Below are 25,989 nucleotides of genomic sequence, written 5' to 3'. Positions count from 1 at the left end.
GATTAATGCCCATTTTTAACATGACTGGCAGTTTTTTATCCCATCAGGCATTCGATCTCCTCTCACTCGTGCACCAGAAAGTTTGCATGCACCACTGATCTGATTTTTGAACACATTCTGACAGATTTAATATTTATGAATCATTAAGGGAATTATTTGCTTTAGCTTTGTTTTCTCATAAGTTTCTCGTATTGTGAAATTTTAAGGGTTTTGAGAAAAGTACAATAACATTAGTCTCCAAAACATAACAATGATTATAATACTTTCACTTCTAAATCCCTTTGGCCATGAATAGAAATTTGATGTTTTCGTTGCCTGTGGTACGTGTTGATTGTGAATAAGAAAAGTAATGAAATTCTTAGTGCAAATCTGTAAACACACAATGTGTTCCTTTCTTATTCACTTTTAGTGAAACTTCTGGCACATGTTCTGTACCGCAGATGGTCACGTGTACCTGATGATCAGGTGTTTGAACTTGATTGCCCGCTCGCAGCTTTTGGTGGATTTATCCACAGGTGTCCTACACATGAGAGGGTAATCTTTTGGCACTAAATTTTCACAACAGGTTACCCGTGTGGCTGATAGCCACTGGTCCTCTTATGTGACTTGCTGCAGCATTTCCCAAATTCTGGATCAATGATGAACAAATACAGTAGCATAATGCTAAATGGTTTGTTATTTCCTGCTATTAACTAGGGTTTATTTATTACAGTTTACATTCTGATTTACTGAATAGAGAAGCTGGATTAACTTGAATTTTTGATGGCTTTCTCTCTATCAGTGATTTTCCTTCTATCAGGGTTTTTCCTGAAAAATCATTCATCAGACTGATGTTTCATGAGTTTTTGAGAGCACAGATTCTGTGATAGATAGTATCTTCTGTACACTGAAGCTACATATGAAATGGTCACAACATTTTTGTGCTAGATCCAGGCCAGAGACGTGATAATTCCTCGTTAGATGGTCATTTATTTCACATTATTGACAAAGTCAGTATCAATGGAGCATCATAAGCAATTCCATAATTTAATCCTGCCGATACTTGCTTTAAAGCAAATTCTGTTTTACACAGTGAAGACTGAATTCAGTATCCAAACAACACAGTAACTCAGCAGAGGAGACTTGAATTTTCTTTATCACATTTTAAGAAAAATATTTACTGACTGTGGCAGAGGAAGTGGTATAAATGCTCTTATTGACATTTTTCTCACATATCTTTGAGTTCACTTAGCTAAATAACCACAATTATCAGAAACCACAGACTTCATAGACTCAAACTGTGTTTTAAAAGTAAGATGCTTTTGAATTTTGAAAACTGCATATGCAGAGCTATTTCTCTTCTGCACTTGTAACCTATGTGAGTTCAGCCAAAGCTAGGCAATGGACCTACTGAGAATCCTTGGGGAAAAAAACCTGAAACTTGGAGAAAAAAAAAACAATCTTCCTTGGCTTTTGTTCATCAAGATGTAACGGAGTTGAATCCCATCTCAGTGACCATTGTGTGTAGCAGAAGCCTCAGATGAATGTTGTTTGTCTGAGACAAAAGAGAAAAAAGTGTGGGTCAAGCGGCTGGTGCTGATTTATGTCAAGGAATAATTTAATAAAATTATAAATTTTATTCCTCTATAAAATATAATTGAATAAGAATGAGACTAAAAGCATGTTGATAATGAGCTAAGTAATTTAGCTGTTTATTTTTTCATAATTTGTGTGCCCAAATGTAATTTTTCTGCTATGTGCAGTAAATGGTTTTTTTGGTTGAAATGCTGTGTTTGTTCTCCTGAGCATATTTCTTGACACAAGGGAATACAGAAGGCTGGACTGAGATCATTTATTCTTTTGAGCCTTTTTCTCCTATGACAGTGGAATAAACAAGGAGTTTTTTATTCCAATCCCTCTGCCTATACATTTTTTTTCTTCGGTAGAGACAATTACATTCTTTTAGTATATTAGTTGAGACTTGTAGGGTGGAAACATGCTGTGTGTTGTGAAATAAAAATTTTCTGAAATACATATGTAACCAATTACCTGAGCATTTCTCAGTCAACTTGAAACATGCTTTCTCACAAGTTTCATCTGCTGATTAAAAACAGGTATATAATTCTGATCTATTCACTGTGGCATTTGTTGTCTTATTTGTATGTATTGTGTCATATCACATTTCATTCACTTCCATCATCACTGTGAGCAAATTATTTGTACCTGGTATAAACCAGGCCAACATGTCAAATAAATAAAAAGGCATTGCATTGTTGTTAGACAGCTGTGTCACTAAAAGAGAGTCAGCAAATGCTTTCTATTATCTTCCTCATATTCAAAGTCATTCGAAGCTTATATGCAAAGATACTCAACTTACTTTCTTATGGCTTCCAGTATCAGCTAAGAAAGAACAAATAGTATCTCCTACTTTTATCATTATTGCCATCTTCAATTGCTTTTCAAAAAAGTAGACAGAAATGACTGGTCGTTGCAGCAATAGTAATTTTCTTTTGATTTTAGCTTTGTATAAACTTTGGATTGAATAATTCTTCATAACAAATTACTTATCTCTGATTTTCCATTAAAGATCTTCTCCTTCATATTTACATTTACTTACTTACAAGTGCCAAATATAGACATAGCCATCTTTACTTACCTCTTCAAAACCCTTCCCATGTTCATCATAAGAGATCCTACTCACAGCAGCCCTCCTCGATTGCCTGCCTACATCAGTAAAGCAGTGCCATCCATGTCTTGAATTATTGCAACCCAGTGGCTATAGGTTTTGAAAAGGCTTCTCCCTTGGGTTTCCAGCCTGTGCTCATTTGGAAATTCACCCAAATAAGGAAAAAACAGACATTTTGGATCGTAATTTCTGTTTTTCTCTACAGAACAGAAAGTAAGAGGAGATGAGATTGCATTTCTTATGCCTTTTGTTTATTAATCTTAGAGAGATTTGTAATTCTACTGTATTTTAGCCTCTTTAAGTAGTGCTGTTCAGGATCCATTGGTGTTATATTGTGAATACCAATACAGAACTCAGAACAGCTTCATTAGGTTTTGTCTTTTCTTGAGTGTATTTTGTAATACTAACATTTACCTTGGTATTCTGGGAAACTGATATTTCCTTGTCCCCTCTGTGTTGCTTTCATTATATTTCAAATCATTTGCACTCTAACTAATTGTCTTCACCTGCAGGATTAATTTCATTTTTGCATGCTCAGCAGAAACAAGTCTTAAACTAATACTAGTAGGAGTGATTTCAGCAGTGATACAAGTTTAAGCACATTTGACTACTTTTTCATAGACAAAGGCCCTGTCCAACAAAATATATCCCTTAATTGGAAACGGTATATGGCAGATATGTGAATGCGTAGGATTTCATAATTTCTCAACTTCAAGGGACCATTAGGGATACCTGAGAGAAAGAACCACTTTGACAAATTCCACTGAATAAGTAACAGACAAATATGAAATGAATTAAGTGAAGTTTTTGTGAGCTAACAAACTGCTTGTATTTCCAGGTGAATTGTTAATATATCTTAATGTCAGTGTGACCCTGCTCATGTGAATTAGTAAACTGATTTCTGCTTCTTAGCATGTCAGAGATTCTTTATTTTGCCACTATATGCACTTTGCCTGACTGCTTACTGAAGACAAGCACTTCTTGTGACCTCTGGAAAGCTTGCTGTTGACTGGAACTTTGTGGTGCTCTTGTTAACTGGAACTTTGTGATGTTTCTGTTTTCCCACCATTTAATACTGAAATGATGAAGTCTTGAAAAACTAATTAAAAAATATATTGAATTGGCTTTGAATAAATATTTGACAATAATACTCATGGAACATAGTGGTAGCAATCCATACTTGTTACAAAGAGAAAATTCAAAAGCAATGCAGAATCTGATTCTCTGCTTTTTTAGTGTAGAACAGTAGTACCTAGCATGAACACCTTTAAAATAATTTATGAATTATTATTAAGAATCAATAGTATTTTAATAAGGCAATTGTCTAGGGAATAGAATACTCATACAAGAAAATGAGTGCCAGGATACAGTGGGTCCATTATTCTCTAATATTATGAATTTGTGTTAATTGAATCAGCAAAGTCAACTCAAGTGCAAGTTTGGTGACAGGTAAAATCAATCAAAACACTTTTTCCACCGTTCCTTTAAATTGTTCTTTCTACTTCCATCTCTTTTTTTCCAATTAACCACTGTCTGTGTATTAATTATATTAAAATTATATGCATTATAATAAATTTTCAGTGATAGTTCTTCTAGAAAATACGCAGTATATGTGGTATTGAAATGCATGTCAAAATTGTTGTCTAAACCAGAATGCCCAAGTATTTCTTCAATGTGTTTGCAGCAACAATGATAACGTATAATTGAATGATTGCATGACAAAAGTGACCATGGTGGAAGCTTGGTTTGGTTCTTGACTGTAAAGAAATGGATAAGACAAGCATGTCCAACCCTCGGCCTGCAGGCTGCACGCACTGCGACTCTGCTGTGCCAGTCAGTCTGGCCAGTCCTGAGTGCACACCCATCACTCACAACAGCCACACAGGAGTGTACGATCAGCATGGTCTGAGCTGAGATCAGGACATGAGGAGCATGAAGTGCAGTGCTAACTCAAGTGATGGCAAATAATTGTATGCATTTTGGTACACTGGCTAAAAACAGTCCTGTGAACACTGAGAAATATGCAGCCATGCTTTGCATTTTTCCTACTCTCAAGGAATTTAAGGATAGACTTCAATAATACTGAAAAAAAAAGTCTTTTTTTTTCTTTTTGTATATTCGCAACTCCTTTTTCAGTTGATAGAAATACATGACCTGCAAATTTTCAAATGAAATGTATATAGTTGCAATCAGATATTCAACACACAGAAAAATTTGATACTGTCTCTTTAACTATACTTTTATAAGCCCTTTCTTATCAGAGAGAAGCACCCTCACTTCACAATCACACCTTGTTCATGTCATCACCTTTTGGCAGTACGTACATTTGTGAACAACTATTTTCAAGGATGAATCAGAGGAAGAGTAAAATTTCTCCGATGAACACCTTGAGAGCTCATTAACAATTGCACTTCTGCCATTGAGCCAAACTGATGTATTATTTTCACAAAAACAAGGTAAGATATCCCACTAGTTTTATGTTTTCATTGCTTTTTTTTTTTAACATTATAATAGTAAATAGATATTTAAAATATGTTGGTTGTATATATGCACTATATTATATGCTTCATATGCAGCCCACGACAATTCACTCAATGCAGCCCAGGCAAGCCAAAAGATTGGATACCATGGGCTAAGGGAACCTTGTCATGGAAATAAACAGAAGTTCTTTGAGAGTAAGAACCTAACTACACTTAATACTGCACTCTGTGCTTCATGATTATTCAGATTGCAAGGTCACACCTTTGATTCCCAGAAGTATCCAATGGCAGCTCATGTTCAGCTTTTGATTTGATGCAAAACAACTGGCTCCCAGACAAGAAAGTTTAGAATGGAAATGCAGAGCATATGTGATAGTTATCCATTCTCTTGTCATTGGCCCTCTCAGGCCTATCTCAGAAGATGTCCCTTCTTCTGCCTCAATACAGTGACCTCCCCATTTGGTGGGCAGATGATGCACAAAGTACCTCTGTTCTGAATCGAGTCAGGCAGTGAATTTTACTGAGCTGTGGAAATGACTTGGTGTTTTCAGAATGTGAACCTCAGATAAAGTAGGGTGAGGCAAGCAGGCAATGCAGCGTCCAGATCCCACCATGGCACTTTCACATGACAGCAGATTTGGGGGATGGGGAATCTCTTTCCCAAATTCTCCTGAATGGTCTCTTACTTTCTTAGCTTCTACTAAAACAGAATATTTTTGTTTTGGCAGTTGAAGAGCTTTTGCAAGCAAGTAGCATAGTATATCTTTCATGTGCAAAGAAATATAAGTGGTGCTAAGCCTTTTGGTCAACAGCTAGTGACTGGACTCCCCATGTTGGCACACATTTTTGGCCCTGTTGTGGAATTTGATAAGAAAACTTAGCACAGGTGTTATCTGGCTCCTTCTTAGCTCAGTTTTGAAAAGGACAGCAGAAAACTGAAGTTAGCCTTCTATACCATGCAACAACTATGTATTGCTTCCCCCCTTTTCTCATTGTCGTTACCCCAGTACTTGTTAGTTCTCAGTGTTACTACTTAAAGAAGTAGGTATCTAGGGAGGAGATCAGATTTCTGCCACCTACCAAGCTCATGCTTATTTAATAGCAACTGTTCTACCAATGATATCCAGAACTTCTCTCTCACAACATTTTCAAGACACCCACTGCAGACTTTTTTTACATGGCAAAGGCCATGCAAAGTGACACTACAGACCTGTGGTTTGGCACCTGAGCTAATCTTTGCTGAATCTTGATTACTTATGTCATTGTCTTTATCTTTCACAGGATCCAGAGATGTATGTGTCATCACATACCTAGGCATGTGTGAGGATGATGCGATCTCACTAACACATATTGATTTTTCTCCTAAAGCAAGTTTATGCCGGTGCTTTAAAAAGCCATTGCTAATGCAATCTATCTAGGTTTGGACAAATGTGGAAGCAACCTCCTTGCTGGGACTATACCTAGACCTAGCAAGATCAGAGTGAAGACCAAAGAAATGCTGGGTTCTGTAATTCAAGGGGTGATGACTTCAAGGCAGAGGAGCTAAATGGCCCTGACACCTCTTACATCATATAGACTGCATCAGTCCTGTCAGATAAACAACCATGTAGGGAGTTCTGTCCCAACTGAGTCAAACTGGAGTTGAGGTGCCAGTCGGTCTGAAGCTGAGATTCTCATGGAGTGTGCTGGAAGACCACAAGGCGTCATAAGAATCTCTCTACGTTCAGTCCCGGAGAGGGTCTCACTGCTGAATGAAAAAGCAGTTGAGATAACTTCTGGGCCTAGCAAGCTTTTTAAGGTGCATTGAATACAACAGGCATCAGTCGTACAGTTGTAAGTGAATATGGGATAACAGTATGGACACAATTGTCTTTAGCCATTTGGCATTGTGGCACGCTGAGTTTGAACGCAGTAACCATGAGCTCATAGGCATATCCATAAAATACATCAAAAAGATGTGAGGTCACTAGCCAGTTTTTTTCCTTGATGATGCAACAGATTTACAGTGGTACACTGGAACAGATTCATTGTGTAAGTGATAAAGAAAATCAAGGTATGTTGTGAATTGCATTCATAAAATTGCATTCAAAGATGAGTCCACTTCATTATAATTAATTTAAATTAAATAATTTAGTAAAAGGATCTAAATTGTAGAACACATGTAAGATCATCATCATCTATCTGGTAAAACACCTGCAGTTTTTATAACCTAAGCAGGGTTTTCAGACCTAAGTTTCACATTTCAGTTAATGCTAAATGTTGTAACAAATGCTGCTTCATCAGCATTCAGATTGAGAGCTAAAGTAGAAATAGGAAAAAAATGTAGGAAAAAAGCTAAAACTTGGGGTGGAAAAGCCAAACAAAGAGGAAGACTCAACAGGTCTCTTTCTAGTGGTACCACAGAACTTTCATTGTCATTGTGGTTGAGTTTTTCCTTCTGATAAAAGTTAGATGGGATGAGGTATTCACTTCTAGGACTGTTTTACTTCTTTTAATCAACTATGCTGCTGCCTCTGTGAAGAATCATGTGAGTAAATATCATTAGTGAAAACAAACAGCACTCATATACACAATCCTGTTAGACCTAAGGTATGATGTGAACAACTACGCAGCATTTGTAGTAAGTGAAACAGAAACAAGGATAATAGAAAATATTTTCTGAATAATATTTGGCTGAAGATGCCAGGAGACATATTTGCTATATACGGCACTAAATAAATAATTATCAAGTATCTTTCCAGTATATCATTCTATATTTGTCCACAAAAGTGTTTACCAAAAAAAAAAAAAAAAAAAAAAAAAAAAAGTTTACTATATTATTTTATACTTTAAAACATATATTTTTTATTTTTTTTAATTGTTTTGTCTGCAAGTTTACAAACACCACAGAGCCAAAAGTATGTATACAGTTATGTAGGATGTAAGTTGCTTTTGCAGCCACTGAATCATAGCGTAAATTAGACCAACATCTGTAGCTGAAGTTTTGTGCTTATATTGCCAAAGGTTCTAAGAATATAATCATTTTGGCATAGGATATTTTCAGTGACCACCCAAAACTTTGAAAACAGAGGGATTCACACCAACATTACACAACACTTTAGGACAGAAAATGAAAGAAATGCTCTGTTCAATGGGTCTGAAGAACTGTCTCTTTTAAAATTTACTGCGTATTAATTATGTATGATGTTTCAGAGCATGAGAGTTGTTTGTAGCCTATGGCAATGAGGTAGTGAAATGAGACATTACTGAGATAGAAAACAAATATGTGTCAGCATATCAAATTACATGGATATTGGTAGCCTAGATATATTTGCTTGTTTGGAAAGCTATGATTGATATTGTGAAATTAAATCTCTGCAAACTGATCTTAGTTAGCAGTACCATATTTCTATTAAAATAACAACACTGAGGTGGTTGGATAAAAAGAACTGGAATTTTCATTTTGTGGCATCATAGGAAAGAAAAACTACAAATAAAATATCTTAAACTATTCTGCAGCTAATAATGATAGAGCTACTGAAGTGCATTTCAAAAGCCAAAAATCTAAGCAACACTCTATTCATTTGACAAAATAAGGAAAAGGTTTATGTGAGATTTATATGCGGCATATAAATATTTTATTTTTTTCCACCTTGTTTGAAAGATTGAGTTTCTCTAGTAGTGCACTAAACTACAAAATTCACAGGGAATTCCTTCTTTGACACAGGGGAAAGAAGGGTCTCCAACTTTCTGGCAATTAGTTTCTGTTTTGATTTAATGATGCCGTTTATTAGCTGTATTTTTACAGCCTGTAGGTTGTTCTTTTTTTATCTTTTGATCCCATGGAAAGAGAAGCTGTCTTTCTTACAGCCAAAGACAAGCTGTTGAAATGGCTGCCAGCAGAATTGTGGTGTTAAAAAAAATTGCCTTGCAAACTTGAAATGGTTGAGTCAGTGGGAAGACTTTAACGTCTTCTACTCTACCCACTTGGATGCCTGTCTCCCTCCCTCCCTCCTGTCAGCTTTCTGAGTATTAAAACAGTCACTTTACCAATAATAACTGAAAAATATTGCCTTCTAGCACCTCTACTATTTTAAATATTTAATGTTTCACCTCCTCTTTCATACTGCTTTAAATTGTCTACAGCAATTCCTCAAACTCTCAGGGCTCACTGCTGCACTGTGCGAGTATTAGATAGACATGATGCTTAGTGGACTTAACGTTGTAATTTATCAAATGTAAGAGAAACAGCTCTTATTTTAGCAAGGATAATTTATGGTGGGATTAGGTGTTCTCACAATACATGCAAGGTATGGTTATCAGCTGGAACATCAGTATCCATCTGCATACCTTACAGTATTTTGTTTTCACTGATGCTTCTGCCTAGAGTGCTCTTACTTGTGCTGTTCATATTCAGGACTGCCAGAACTTCCGTATTCACTATTCTTAGAAGAGGCTTTGAAATTTATAGGAAAATGCCACTAGATTTCACCCTTACTGAGTTCTTTTTTTAGATTTTGTAGAATCTTCTAGCTCAGAGTTCTTATACATTTTTAAAAAATAAATGTTAAAAAAAGAAGTGTTCTAAAGATTTTAATTATTTTTACAGTTTCCAAAGTACTTTGTATCTATCTTCCTAAAGTAGCATATATTGTGCTGTCATATATAGAGAGATCCAGTACTGAGACCACATGTTTTACTGTGGTATGGTGACTGCAAATGATTTTAATTTCAGTGACTGATTGTATTTTACATTCAGGCAGCATTTGCGGAGGTTTCTCCATCCTTACCTTCTACAGTGCTAGTGAAAATCAATTACACTCATACTGATGTATTCTGTTCTCTTCTTCATAGTTTTTACCATTGCGTCCATTCACCTTCCATCAAGATGTTAAGCAGCATGCAGATGACTGATGTCTACTGTGCTTCTTCTTGGATTCCAGAGAGGCAGCATTGCGTTCAGGAAGGTTAAAAAACAGAACCTTCATTTTGAAAAGGTTGTACTAGAGGAGGAAGCTCAAAAGTATATACTCTGTCTTGAATAGGCACAGATGAGGTATCTGATGATCTCAACAATGAACAGGTAATCCAAAATCTGCATCTTACATGTGGACAGAACTTTGCTGGTTTTTGAAACTCCAGTGAACCAAGCAGAAAATTGTTGTCAAACATCATCGTCACGAGTGTGAATTAGGCTGTCTTTCAAGTAATATTCTTTGTGTCAGCAACCAAATTCTCTAACTTTTGGTATTTGTTGGCAAAAAAGAACAAGGGGGCAATGGATAGATTTGAAGTACCTGATACGCAGTCACTGAGAAGGCACACTTCAGTGTTTTGTATTGGTTGTGTCATACATATTTTATCATATTTGTATAGCAGGCTGACAACCACATGGCAAATGCAATTTTGGAGAACAAGTCATGGCTTAACTGGGTTGAAAAGTCATTTAGCCAACTGCAGATATTATTCAAAATGCTCCTATAGAGAAAGTTAATGTTAGCTTGCTGAACCACACACGAAACTTGTCAACTGTATAATACAAGTTCTCAAGTGTCTGATTGTACAATAATGGGTTTTTTTATGGTATAAAATTTTACAAAATGTTTCTATTCCATGATTCTCTCTGAAAAAAAATGAATTAACTACAGAATTCCACTTCTTTCTTAACACCTCAAGTGAACAAGAGGAATTGTAGTAATGGAAGAATTAATTATAAGAGCAGCCAACTATGCAATATAAAAATCTTTAAACAAGCTTTTATTTTGTAATAAGTTTGAGCGCATGCTAAAATTAACCGACAGCAAACAATTTAGTACAGTTGTTGCTCTTAAAAACGAAAACCATGGTAAAATATAAAATGTTGGTTCTTTTTTGAAAATCTAAAATTTCTCATACATTTCTAGTTAATATGAAAAAAAAAATGGAAATTCAAATGAAAAATTAAAGGAAAAGGGAGTGCATGCTAGGTGATTATAATGCATTAATCTTTATCATATAAAACTGTTACTGTGCTCTCTACTGCACATAATAAATAAAAAACGTAGCCTGGTTTTGACAAAACCAGGAAATATCTGTGAGTATCATTTCTTGACACTGAAAAGCGGCTCTTAGTCTTCTAGTCGTTTATGTCTACAAGGACATGCATTACTTCTCTCATGTTTCCATGTTATCTTCCTCTTCAGTCCCTGCTAATGTCTTCTCCTGGTCTTATCCTGCTGTGACTGAGCATTACAAAGTTTTTCACGCCTCCATGCGCAAGTCCATCAACCAATTAGTTTTAAGAGCACATGATACATATAGATGGCATGGCAGTGGGTTCAGACCTAGGTCAGCATCCTCCAAGCTTTCAGTCAATATGAAAAAAGTATGGGCCTACATTATCAGTTGTATCGATTTAGAGAGTAGATTTTTCATTGTTATTTCTTTTTCAAACTTACTTCCAGCTGTGATCACTGTTGTTATTCTTCTTTTCATTTTGGCATTTGCCACGGAATTTCTCACTGGGACAAACACTTTTAAACAAGAGCTGGAAGTGCATTTAAGTATGGCTCTCATACTGACTCTTCATAGCTTTTTGTTGCTCATCTTGCGTACACGTACTTTAAAACACTCCAGTAGAATTACAATTTTTACATCTAATCAGCTTCTGTTTTCTTCTTAAGAAGCTTGGAAGGTTTGTGTGGAAATCTTTTGTTTGCTAGTGCCTTCTGTGTGAGTCTGTCTTAAAAACATATTTTACTTGTAAATAAACATAGAACACACAATGGGCATTGTATTTTAATTGATCAGTTTTTCTAAGTCCAAATCAAATAAGGGACTAATTATTACTGATTATATTTAACATAAATTGAAACAAATGTGAGTAAAACAATGAGATGTGCATTAGAATGAACGCACCTTGGCATTTTGGTGATTGAGGATTTGAGATCACATTTGGGATCTCTGTTCACAGAAAAATGGGAAAATGCTTTTCTGAAAAATTTAGTGTCTATTTTTTTTCCTCCATTGCCGTCTCAAATAGGATAAACTTTTATGTTGAGAAATTTGTCTCTTAATTTATAGCAAAGAGGTAGATTATACCAGTATCATCTCTTTAACTTTACCATGCTGATGCTTAAATTTGACTGTCTGGATGCTATCTATCTCTGTCTTGCATTAACTTGGTATCTTATTCTTGTACAATTTCTATTTTGTCATTTATGATCACAGTAAAATTATAAAACCATCATTACAGTTAAAAAGATAAGTAAGCTAAGGATTTTAAAAGAAATACAGCTTGATATTATACAAACTTTTTAGAATATAAAATGACATGGTACTAATGATTGTTAAAGCAACATAAATCTGGAAGCATCTCCATTCTGGATCTGCAACTAGAAGGTAGTACTTATGTGCAAACCACTGTCCCTTCCTTCTCTTTCATTTCTACTTTCTCCATTCCTTCAGTCTTGTGAGGTAAATGAGATAATAAGCTCTCTTGATATCTATAAAATCATGATGACGTATTATTTCTGAAAATTTTTTCTTCAGTGATTGGAATACACTGATATCAAAGCTACCCAAAGTAGGTAAAAATATGATATTAATTTGTTTTTCTAACAGCATCCATATGATTCTAAACATCTGATAGTGAAATCCGTGTTCCATTATTATTTATTTCAGCTAAGATTTCAAAACATTTTGGAAGTCTGCTTTACTTATGGATTTTATTTAATCATGCTCATATTTGCTAATGGCAGATATTTCCCTTTGAACGATCTGAGACCAAAATTATTCAAAATGGTCAGTAGTTACTAGTCAACATAAGTGTTGTACGCTACAGCTGGCTTTGTTTCGAAAGGAACTGAAGTCCTACTATGCTACTATGTAGCCACAAACGCATTTTTGAATACTGAACAGTGCAGGAAATCATCAGTAAGAAAGGGAAGGTTTTACATATCTTTATTTTCTGTTGGTATGTAATTATCTCTACACCCATCACTCCCTTCGTCAGTGTGGTGCTTTAAGCTAATTTCCAGCAGTGTGTTATGGCCCAGACCTTAGTATCTAGTCTTAAGCACTTGTATAGTTCAGCTAGTACCAGGTGGCAGTATTAATTTGCTTAAGATTAAGCACATACCTAAAAATAACAAAATCATATTCTGGAAGAGCTTTTACAAGGTGTTATCACAGAACTGACTTGGCATTATGCCGATTACAATGTAGGAAGACTTTGCTTTGGTTTTAGATTGACATCCAGAATATTCTGTTCTCAAATACACTTCTTTTTGTACATTCATGGAGATCTATATGATAAGGATTCTTGTGCTGAGACAGTCCCTGTGAATTTAAATTGAAAACTATAAGCATCTTCTTGCAGATGTTAGGTAGTTTGATGGATCATGCATTTATGTATAAAGGATTCTATCTTTTTTTGTTGCTGTTCACAAGAAAACAAAAAGTTGCAAAAATGTGAAGCTCGCTGAAACATATATATCATACTCTGAATTCAAAGTTTTATGAAATTATCAGAGCTTTTACTTGTCCAAAGAATTTCAAAATATCTTTATAGTCAATTAGCAGAGCTGATCTCAGGAGGAATGCAAAGGTGCTGTTATAGCTCTTGAAAAAATCTAGTTAGGCTCTCACATAAATTTCAGAAGTTCCTCAAGCCTCTCACATATCTATACTTATACAGCAGCCATTAGTGAAGATATCTCCAAAGGAAAGAACAAAATAAAAACCACAATCACTCCACCTCCAAACCCAGACAGCTGCATTTCATAGCAGAGTCTGAATCAGCGGATTGACTGTCTAAATAGAACTAAAAAGTTCTATTTAGCCCCAATCAGACACACAGCCAACAACTCAAAATACACCTAGAGAGCTTTTCAGCTTCAATGGCATTACCTTTTACTACATATTGAACTGTCATTGTATGAGAAGCTTCAGGAGATAAGAGCTTGAAAAAAAAATTCAAACTCTAAATAAATTATTGACTTCAGTGTACATTTTAGGAGTTAAAATTTACCAGTAATATTGAATAAAAATCAGGCCACAAGTTTTCACATCCTAAAATCAAACTAAAAAAATCAACAGATTTCCATCTTTTCTGAAGAAATTGCTTCTGTTGTTTCTGCATTCATTGAAGGAGGTTGATATTATTGTAACTGCATATAATATAGTAAATGCATGTACTGTAATACATAACTCATTTTGAGATAGTTCTGATACTAAAAAAAAATTTAAAACATGATCTACTTATCCATTCTTTTCTCCAGGAATGTTGATTACCTGTGACTGATAGAACGGAGGCTTTTAAAAGGTATTTTCTCTGTAAGTTAAAACAACTATTATCCAAGATAAAAACCTCAGTCTATGTTTACATATCCAAATGACTTGATATTTTAGAAGTAATAACTACTGTGGATAATGGAATCTCCTGAATAACTAACACTATTGATTATGAGTCTTCCAGGTGATTATTTCAGTATAAAATACAGGCATTTTATCAATCAAAGCTAAAAAAAACCTGTTTTCTGCTTTTCCTTTATTATCAAATTTGGTGAACCAGATTGTTGTTAAAGGTCATCTGCAACCTGTGTTAACATAAACAAGTTTGGATGTTATTTTGAAAAAAAAAAAAAAAAAAAGAAAGAAGAAATTTTTCCCAAATGAGTATAAATTGAGGAATTCTGAGGTAGGTAGAGTAGTAGTGTGGAAAGAGACAATTCAGGAAAGTCTTTTTTCAGTTTCGCTTTACTTTAATTGAACTATTGACCTTGCAAAAAATATTCAGCTTTTTATGAGGGTGGTTTTTTTTTTTTTTTTTTGGAATGCCTTTTTGTGCCTGAGCTTTGAAACATGTATGATCAGACCCAGCTTCTCTCAGAGGCTGCTAGGTTTTCTAACTCACCGTGCTGGAAAACACACCAATCTTAGGAAATCAAGCTAATGTCTCTCAGCTGTGCAGAAAAAGTGTGAACAGCTCTGTCAAATGAGCTACCCCCATCTTCTTTTTTTCAGGCAGCATCTTATACTCGAGCAGTCACTTCACATTTGCCATTTGAGCAGTTGTGATATAACTGCTGTTTTATTGCCGGTAGGAGAGTTTCTGTGAGGGATCAGAAGCTGGTCTTTCAGCTACCCTGGCCAAAAAGGGTTTTAGTCACAGGACTCCATTACTGGTGAATGAGTAAAGAGTCCTGACAGGATAACAAGAGAATATGAACACATAGCTCTGGCCTAAAGGTTGCTAATTGACCAAGTGGTAATACGAGGGGAAGTATTTTTCAGCCTTGAAACTCTTTACCCCCAGATAAGTATATTAAATGCCATCAGTTAACCCTTTGAGTGCAATGACCCAGTGCTGCCAGGGACGTGTCTGGTATGATAGACCCTCATGCTTCCTAATCAGCAGCGACGTATGGAGTACAGTTATAGGTCCAGATCGGTGTTCCTTTGTTGGTTGCTAAGATGTCTCTGGGCATTTAAAGGTTAGACACTAAATTGCAAGCGTACAGCAGCTCTGGCTTAAAAACACATGAAGAAATACAATAAATCAAAAGAGCAGTCAAGAAATAAATTATAACAATCTAAGGTGAAGAAAAATAAAATCTGAAGGATTTTTCTTTGGAATCAAGTAGATATTTATTGTTGTTTTATTAGATCTCTTCTATCCAGATTGTTTCCTAAAGAGTGAATATATTTTCTGAGAAAACTCCAGCTTATTTCTTTCTCATACTTATATCAAAAATATTACTAAATTTGTAGAAAAATGTTAAAGCTGTTACATCAAGTGGGGATAAATTTATGAATAACAAGTCGGACTTCATAAAAAAAAAAAATCCAGTCCTACATGTTTAGTTTTTGTACATTATTTTTCCTGTGGTGTCTTAGTCGTTAATTTATATGCAGAGTAGTTCTGTTTTATTCTTAATCAATGTTTTTCCTCTGTCAAACAAACAAAAACAACCAACAGTGGAAGGTTCTGTACCAATCTATGCGAGCAGAAAAAGACATCAAAGATTTCACTTTTGCTGTCTTGAGAGATGTTTAAAGTCAAAATTGTCCTTTCTGAGAGGTAGCAACTGCTTAGCAGAAACTAGAATCTTCTTTGTACTTACATTATGTAGGACTTTACCTCTTGTCTAATTTCCCTGAAATTAGTGGGATTACTCATCTAATATGATAGCAGTCAGAAGATTCATTCTTGGCAAACTCAGCCGTGTGGAAGCTGTAATCATTTGACAAAGTAGTCATTTTACTACTTCACTTTGTCTTCACTGATACAGAAGTAGGTATTTATATTGTATTGTGTCATGACTAGTTCTCATGTTCATGGAGGGCATCTTACAAATAGCGTGTATTTGGCCACCAGAAAACATTTCAATTGCCTTGAGGCACCTCATATTGTTACATTAATGAAAATTTACAAACTGATTGTTTCTTATTCTAAACTGTCCAGAAATTACCTTTAGGGAAATAATACAAACTTGTAGCATCATAAATAATAACATAGTGTTAAGAGTGAGTATAAAATTTAAGATCATTTTGTTTGGAACAGGGAAGAGATAGGGAGAAAATATCTCACTTTCGTAATTTCAGTGTGAGTATTTTTTCGTAGGACAACATCAAGACTTACAAACACTGAAAGCAGCAACTTACAAGATATATTGTTGAGTCTCAAATGTGAGATGTGTTACACAGGCATACCAAAACCAACACTGCCCATCTGAACTATTTCAGAGAGCCACGTGCTGGTTCTTTGGGTAAATCCAAAAAACTGAGTTAGAAGGCAGGGATTCCCCTGAGATTTGCAGTCATGAGACATCATGGGCTTTGCACGTTGTCTTTGAACTTGAAGAGCTGTAATGAATATAGCACCGTCTCTTAAAAAGGAACATCAAAAATGTAGGGGAGAGAAAGAGAGATTTGAGCGGTGAATAGGTGAGTGCATTACATGGCAGTGCACATCAGCAATTGTATAATATATACTGTATTTTAACTTCTCATTTAAAAAATCCTTCTTTCAAAGCATCAATCACTCATTCTTTGAACATACTACACTATATTAACTCAGATTGGAGCAACGTAATTCTGTGCACCCACCATTGTTTCCAGCATCCACACTGTATGACAGCAACCTGTTCTACAATTACTAAGTGGCAATCTAGCAGGGGATATTCTAAAAGAGGTCCCTCAGTTATATTCCAGTTGAATATATTGCAGGCCTGTATGTTCTGTATGACCCAAACTAAAAGGCAGCATGAACCTGAAGTCTTCTCTGTACAGTTGACAAATTGGGATTTGACTGCTTGGCCAAACACTAGAGTCTCTGTAATGTCCAGTTTCCTGCCTGTGTTCATTTTGGTTTCTTGTAGCTTAGTATTGACACTCAAAAAAAGTTTTAGCCTGGAAATGGGAAAGGAGCATTCCAGGTGGATATCCACATGTGAGAGCTCATCAACTGCAGCTCAGTTGCCACCACTACTTATTTCGGAGATACGTGACCGTCTACAAAATGCAAAATGCTGTGTATGTACCAAATAAAAACTGGATGTCCCACACACAAGGCAACATTTTGGTAGTATTTCACTGTTTTCATTTACAATGTTGCACCTTACAAGTGTAGATTGATGAGATATGTAGTTTCCTGCCATACAGGTGCTAGACGTGGTTGACTTAGAAACACGCTGAAGATGCAAATGAATGATAGCATTATATCAGTATCCATCTTGCTTTTAATCTCTAAAAAGGGTACATCTCATGTCTTTAGATTACTAATAATCAATAATCATATTGAACTTGTCTTTAAATTCTAAAATATACCACTGCTTTAAATGTAACTGAAACAACTGTTACAGTGGGTATCTTCTAGGAGGAATAAAAGCACTCCCATTTTGAAATGTCAAGATTTAAGCAGAATCAGTTTGGTTTGTCTCGGTTTGTCTTGCATACTCTGAGCTCCAGAGTTGCCTTCCGCTATGGACACACACTTCCAAGGTTCCTTACTTCTGTGAGACGTCAGAGCAGGTCAGTCGGAAGTCATATTTTTTATATTTGTTTTAATCGGTTTTGGTTTCTGCATTATAATAAATTTAATCAGATTATGGTTACTTGATCCCTAGGGGCTCAACTCTAATTTGCTCCTACTGCCTGGTCTTTGGTTAACTAGATATAGACATGAACTATTCCTGGCAGCGTTCCCTACACATTAGTTTGAGAAGCCATCATTTTTGTAACCGTCACTCTTGCCTTCATTCAATCACACCTTTGAGATTTCCCAATTATACAAGAGGTAGAAATTCCTCATATCAAATTCCACTTTCCTGTGTATGCCATCTTTATCCCATCATGTAGTGCACATCATTCTGAACTTGCTCATTACTCCTGTGGGTGGTGATGTGTGTGCTCATGCAGATGCCAGTGACATCTTTATGCCTGTGCAGTATCTTGCTCTCACTATAGAGCTCTTTGTCCATCACTTCTTTGAATTTTTTCAAAACAAACTCACAACTGTCATCGAATAGATGAAGTAAGAACATTCAGATCTAGTCTTTTACATCTTTCTTTTAGCCTTTTTTTTCTGAGCAAACAAGACTGTCACAGTTTCCCAGGGAATATGTACGTGCATTTGTCTCCCTCCCCTGAATCTGTTGACCCACTTCAACCAAATCTTATGGAAAAGGCTCAGACTGTATAGTTCACTTTGCCTGAGATAAGGCATCTGGGAGGTGTGAAAGACCATCAGTGATCTACAAGACAAAAACTGCAGTGTGAATTCAACTGAGATTATATCCCAGAGGATTCATTCAGGGAAGATTATTTAGAAAGACCTGACATAGACTAGCTTTAATTTCTGATAAAATACAATACAAAGACAATTCAGGAGATATTATTTTAACTTTACGTGAAACTACCCATTATTTCATCATGTAAGTAACATACCTTACTATTCAAAATGAAGCTCTGTGGGTGATCAGTAAAGAATATAATCCTTAGCTTTACTACAGACTTTGTAACATAGGAAGTAACATAAAGATGACGTAAAAAGTGAAATAATATTTCCTTAGCTTTTTTTATCCTTTCATGCTAGGAACACTGTACTGAAAGAAGCATTTGATTGCTGGGTCTGATCCGTACTAACAGTGGAGATCACACTGTGTAATCCATTTAAGGAACTGGCCAACCTCCACATATGAAATAACAGTGTTTCCTGCCATGCGTTTTGCTCTGCACTGGACACACTTATGCATAGCAAGATCTAGTTGAGAGTGAGAAAAAATGCTGTTTAGTAAGACTTAGAAATGCTTGGTTTCTGTTTACCAGTAATATCAATTTAGACCAAACATTTAAGATGGAGGTTTGTTCTGTGGTGCCTTTCATACTTCATTTCAGGGCTGAAGTTCAGTCCCAGGAAATTATTAGTAAACATGGAGCTGCATGAATAATAGAGTTGCTTACAAGGCACAAAACAAATACTCAAAATATTTAGAACTCTGTATGTAAGGATAATGTAGAGATTAGAAAATAAAGTGAAAATTGTATGATTAAGGAGGAAGAAAAGAGTTAATGGTCACTTTACATGTAATATGATAAAATAATTATATCTTAATTCCTTACTTTTTCTGGAATCTCGGTATTCAGAAAAAGAAGTCCAAATGTTAAAAACTGTTTCTTACTTTCATCACTTCTTTTTTGTGCTTTTGTTTATCGTACAAATTTAATTTTTTCATTATATATTTTAATGTTTCTTAAACCAAATGTAATTAGCAAGCATGAGATGCTTTGTTCATTAGTTTTCTTTTCCCAAATTGTTGAAGAAAAAAAACATTCCTTTTTCTCTTAGAACAGCCTGATTCCATTGACTTAATTAGTGCTATTCCAGATTTATAGGTGTTAATGTGTTTATTTTCTGATAGTGTTCAGAATAGATGTTAACACAGTACTCACCATTTTCCTCTGTATTTAATACGTCTGATTTTGTACTCAGAAGTTAACTTTTCAATCTCACTTTACTCACTATGGAACCTTTCATAATGTTCTCTCTTTTTTCTCCTTCAAGTGTCTCTCTTTGCAAATTGTAAGTCTACCAATCTTTTTTAAGTTTAATTAATCTTCTATCTGTCATTTCTTCATTTCTCTTACTACTTTGCCAAATTTGTTCCTGATTTTCCAGGTTTCAATAAACAGATTTCCAGGCATGCACAACTGAAAACTGTACAAAGGGAATTATAATCTGTTCAGCCTGTATTATCATCAAATCACAGCTTATTTGTTCCTCTGAACACATAAAGCGAATTCAGATTCCCACAGAAAATAATAATAATAGTAATCAAGTGATTCAAGAATCATCTACTATTCATAGGCAGAAGGATGAAATAGCCCACATGAGAAAATACAAAATGGAGTTAAACACTCAAATGTTGCCCAGGATCTTTCAGAAGCCTAGGGTTTATTTAATGTACAAGAGAAACAAAAGACTCATGTGTTTGTTTTTTCTTTATCTTACTGCACAGAATGTAAAAGGACTTTCAAAGCATTAAGATCTCTTCAGACTGCACAGCATGAAAGATGATTGTTGTAACTGCCTTGCCTCTTTGGTATTATTCTAAAATTCAGAACTCAAGAAGATGTGAAGTGGTTTTTTGAAAAAGTCTGCTGCATTAGACATCTAGTTCTATCATATTTGAGGCAGATTGAGTAAGCTGGAAGTTCTCCAGTTTGTCTGTGAATTTGTTCAGATCAAAACAATAGAAAGGAAATGTCACTGAGAGAGATGATTTAATTTGCTTAACTATTAAAATAACGTAAATAATGATATTGTCACACATAATTTCCATTCAGTGACCCCCACATGTCTTTGGAAGAAACCAGTATCTTATTAACCTCAAGAGACACTGTAGTTACTTTGGGCTGTTATCAAAGAATGTTTAAAAGTTTATGAATGCTATTTCAAGGCTCTACTTTAACTTTTATTGCCAATTTTAAGACACAAACTATTCTTTAAAGCAGTTAAATCGGTCTTAGCTGTACAAGGTATTGACAGTCCAATACTCTTAGGCCTACTCATTCACTGAGCACTCAGTCCAAAGCCAAACAAGAATAAAAAATAAACTCAAAGGAAAATCATGAGGATGTGAGGGACAATTTAATCACAAGGCCCAATCTCATTACCCCTTGACATGTTTTGATTCTTAAACATGCAGGTAGACCTGTAGTACTATCATTTGCATGTTTCACCAAATAACTGCATTTGTCAAATACATCTTTTCTGTGACTCTCTGTTACACAAGAAATTAATAAAAGTACATTGGCTCTATTAGCAATGTGTTTCTCTTCCTTGAGCTTTATCGAGAGTTATCACGCATTATAGTTTGGTGACAGTGCTAGAGAAAAGTGAAGACAGAACTGACCTCTCATAGCATTTTTGTGACCATGGGGCTCACACAAGCAGCTTGGCATCTGCCGGCACATCTTTAGCGAGTTGGCAGCCCCAGCGCCCTTTGCAGGTTGCAATCAAACCTGCCTTCTACAGCAGCCTCTTTCTGGCTGATTAAGTTTAATGTAATTTTAATTAAAAACCACAGTGTCAAAGGGTTTAGCTGCTCGAGAAATGAGCACAGATTGTGGCACAGTGGCAGCAGTCACTTGGAAAATGGAAATGCATCCTGACAATATTGTGTAGGGGCCAGATAAACAAAGCTGCAGCTACTGTACCTTGCAAAAAGCTGGAAGAGACCATCATTGCAAGGAACCTTATTCAAAAATAAAGTATAGAGCAGTTCTTGTTCTTGTCTTTTTGCAATTTTAAAGCACATCTCAGTGACTGAGTAGAGTAATAACTGCCAAAAATTAAATTCAGCCTTTCCTTTCCTCTACATTTTTATATTTGTACAGTGAGATACATAAATCTAGGTTTCATTTTCAGTCCTTATTTATTTTGAACTGATTTGCTTCATGCAGTAGACTAATACAACTTTTCTCCTTAGGCTATAATGAAAAAAAAAAATCCTGAGATGAGAAATTTTACCAATGCTGAAAGCAGGGAGTGTTTTGCTTTTATCTGCTTCCAGCCTTTCTTGTCCCTTGAAGCTGATCACAAGGAGATTTTAATACTTTACATATTGCAGATATTGAGCAACATTTGGAGCATGACCAAAAAAATCATTCCACTGACAAAAGGTTGCATCATATCTGCAATGTTCAATTTCAGCAAGTCCAAGCATACATATATTGTTAATAGTAGTTTCCCAAATAAGTATATTTTATTTTTTTAGTTGCCATATTTTTAAGTAAAGAAAATTGCTTGGAAGTTATTAAACACGCTTATCTTGGCAAAAGTTGTTAGTTTTGAAACCTGTCCTTTGAGTCATATATTTGTGAAATTAAGATTTGATCCAAAGTCCACTGAAATCAGTGGAAAATCCCCAATGAGTTAGGCTTTGGATCAAGTCCTGAGAAGTATACAAGAAAATAGGTAGGTATTGCAGCAATATGATTCACAGGAATTCCTTTCAGCAAGAAGCCTTTTTATTATTTGTAAATGCTACCCATTCTCCGGGGCCAGAACCCCAGGAGAATTCCATCTAGTGACGTCAATTCTGTAGAGGAGAACTTCCTCCGTCCCCTTTTAGGTTTGTGGGACATTTTTGAACAGATGGAGCCTATATAGGTGGGATGGGTTCCATCTGAACAGAAGGGTCACAAATGCACCGACTGAGAGGATAGACAGAGCTATGGGGGAGAGTTTAAAGGAGTGGACAGGGGGATGGGAAGTCTGTACAGAATCCAGCAGAGAGGAAGCAGCAGCTAAAATAAGCAGATGGGTAGACAAGGGGAAATATTATTAAGGACTGAAATTTGTGACACACCTGCAGAAAAGAAAAGCAGGTTGAGAGACAAGATCAGAAGACAGAAATTCTGTTGCAATACAGTTAGGAGTCACAGAAGGGACTTGTTTAAGTAACGTGCAAAACAGATCAAACAAATAAAGACCATTTTAATAATAGTAATATTTTATGAGGACAGTTCTCCTGAGTGTAGGATAGTTGTTGTTGGTACTAGAATGTATTTACTGACATTGAAATTGCTTTGCTACCTAGAAAGCAACATGATAGAAAGCTCAATGAAGGCCTGAATCAGGCCTCATCTATTACAGTTTACTGACAAGTGAAACACACAGGACGTGAATATATGAAAATATGATGCACTTTCTGCCCCCAAAGAGGACAATGGAAGCACTGAGGAGAAAAAAAGATGCAGAAAGAAATTGAAAGTACATCACATCACAGAAACTTAAATTCAGAACACTTTAGAACAAACAAGACAGTGGAAGGACATAGAAAAATAACTGAGTATAACTAAATAAATTTAATAGGAAATAAATTGCACAGTTTGATTGAAAAATAAAAAATGAACTTCATCAGCATAGCTGAAGACATGTTTCACTTCCAGTTACATTGGTCTTGGGTCTAAATGGAAAGGATTATTGAATATATTTCCATTAACCTGTGTGTTTACATACTTGTTTTAAGAGAGCTTTCTCTCATCTTTAGCCTAGCATCACTGTTATCTCAAATAAAATTTCAATAAATGTATCACCTTTTATTTAGTAGTGGTTATGATGTGATAATAAGATTAACTTTTTAGTACAATTTCATCAAATAGAGCACATTTCCCCTAAAGTAGCCGTTAAATCTCAAGCTGTTTCATATTAAGCAATGCTACTGTCCCCTACACCTACTACTGTCACTTTATAAATAATAGGCAATTTTTTTTGTTGTTTTTAAATACTTTTAGCAGAAAATATTTATAACTTGTCATTACAGATGATTCTGAATTATTGAAACTTCAATCAAGCCCTAATGTAATACTTGACCTTACAATGGACCAGAAGAAACCCAGATCAGAGCACTGCCAAGAATTTAAGAAAGGTAAAATATCTTCAATCATTTGTAACACATTGCTATGTGCCTAAGAACCTTTTCCATGTGGTTATTATCTCAAAAATCCTTAGGGCACCAGAAACACTCAGCTTTGCTTCTCAATTCTCTCTGTGCTTGTGAACAAAGTTCTAAGGATATTCCGTACGGAAACATGCAAGCGGTGCTTTTATGTTCGCCAAGGGAAGATGTTTCCCTGAAGCCTTTATATGTTTTCAGGAAAATCCTGAGCATCTGCCTGGAGCCTATTTGAATCATACATGCAATTCACCTCTACAATAAAATCTGTCTATGAATCTAAAGGAAAATGCCCAAAGGGTTACATGGCACAATAGCAGGATACATACGGCATTTCACTGGCATGCATATAATCTTGTTATTTAAGAATCTAGATTTAGATGCTTACATGCAATTGTACAAATAACTAGTTATATGGAATGAAGCAGTGAGATAATTAATAACAACAGTAAGAATTTTCGAATTTCAGAAATGTCAAAATATTTGATCTTTAAATCATACTGACGAGGCATGCTACTATTACCTCATAAAGAATGCTGGAATAAAAATAGATATTTAATATCCTTTTTCATCTTGTTATTATGGCTAAACAAACACAAGATGTAATTACTAACAGTGGATCCAAAGATTAGTTATGTAGCTTTCTGTCTTTCTACAACAATAACAAAAAGTTGGTAGAAGACTAGAAAAGTGCTTACTATATACCATTTTTACAGGCTTTCTAAATTAAATTAAAGCCACTCAACATAGCAAAAGAGCCCTCAGGCGTACTACTACATACTACTTATTTTTCAGTATTAAATATTCAGTGTTTTTCTTTTTAAAAGCATATTTTTTACAATTGTAATAAACTTCCATGCTAAATCATATTTGGGGTTGCATATAACCTTGTTTTTTTCTAGGTTGTCAAAACTATGCTATTCATCTCTCTTTCCAATATGTAAAAGACTGAGTAGATTTGGAAGGAATTTTCTGAGTAGTGTTTTCTTTCTTTATTGACTCAACATGTAAATTTTCTATTTACAAAATAGAAGAGTGAACAAATGGATATATTAGTCCAAGTAGTTGATTTAGTGTCGGCCATTAGATATCTATTTGTGTTTGTCTGATCTATATATTACACATATTCTCAGCTGGCTGACAGTCACTCCAGTTTTCATAGTGGAACCAAATACAGATACATAGAAATGTAAAAACCTTTAAATACTAATATGAGGACAGTACAGTGACAACATAATATGGATTCCTAAGTTTTTGAGTCAAAATTGATCTTTGTGTGCACAGTGGCTAATTTCAGTGAGGACGTTATGGCTCAGTTTGCCTTTTGATTTCCTCTAATTATCTCTCAGATACTGTACTTGTGGGACTCTTAGAAGGAGTCAGTGGTGTAGTAATTACCATCTTTACATCAAAAGACTTCTAAACAAGCAAATGTCTTGGTTATAATTGCACATGTTTATTACAGATTGTGTACTCTTTTTACAGTTGGAATGAGCAAGGATTTAAGTAGTGCAGCTCTGCTACCTTTTGCAAGGACATGAGTCCTGAATTTTGAAGGTTTAATGTATATCTGAATAAATTAATGGTACTGCATAAAGAACCTGGTGAAACCCTAGATTACCTCATTGCCAAATTTCAGTTTCCAAATGCAAGAAGCAGAATGCTTCAATAAAGCTCTTTCAATACTTGTATGGCTATTTTATTTTCAACTTTCAGGTTATTAAAAAATCCTGCCACTATTCTATTCAATCAGAAAATAAGTTTTCTCATTAATTATTTATTCATTACTTCAATGAATTTGAATTTTTGAAACTTACATGATACTGAGGTCCAGCTTTCATATTGCAGCAAAAACCAAGGTACTGCAGTCTAGCAAAGCAGTGACTATTTCAGCCAAGGCCTATCCCACTGCTCCCACTGA

The 25,989-nt window shown here is 35.2% G+C and overlaps 1 long non-coding RNA gene across 11 annotated transcripts in view; it reads left to right on the top strand.

Annotated features, from left to right (window-relative positions):
- The window catches only part of LOC116216759 (uncharacterized), a 182,528-nt gene that overhangs the window by 23,741 nt on the left and 132,798 nt on the right, over positions 1 to 25,989 (top strand). For 6 of the 11 annotated variants that reach the window (XR_014883959.1, XR_014883961.1, XR_014883958.1 and 3 more), the window contains exon 3: positions 23,937 to 24,041. This is a non-coding gene — a long non-coding RNA (uncharacterized LOC116216759). Of the gene's footprint in view, positions 1 to 4,982; positions 5,122 to 9,978; positions 10,208 to 14,384; positions 14,440 to 23,936; positions 24,042 to 25,989 lie in introns of all 11 variants that reach the window. The other 5 variants (XR_014883952.1, XR_014883955.1, XR_014883953.1 and 2 more) reach the window with 5 other exon arrangements.

The sequence above is a fragment of the Meleagris gallopavo genome, chromosome 6 (genome assembly GCF_905368555.1).
Source record: "Meleagris gallopavo chromosome 6, MGAL_WU_HG_1.1, whole genome shotgun sequence".
NCBI classification, from domain to species: Eukaryota; Metazoa; Chordata; class Aves; order Galliformes; family Phasianidae; genus Meleagris; species Meleagris gallopavo.
The sequence above is the reverse complement of the archived record's forward strand: the minus strand, read 5'-3'. Positions and strand labels throughout refer to the sequence as shown.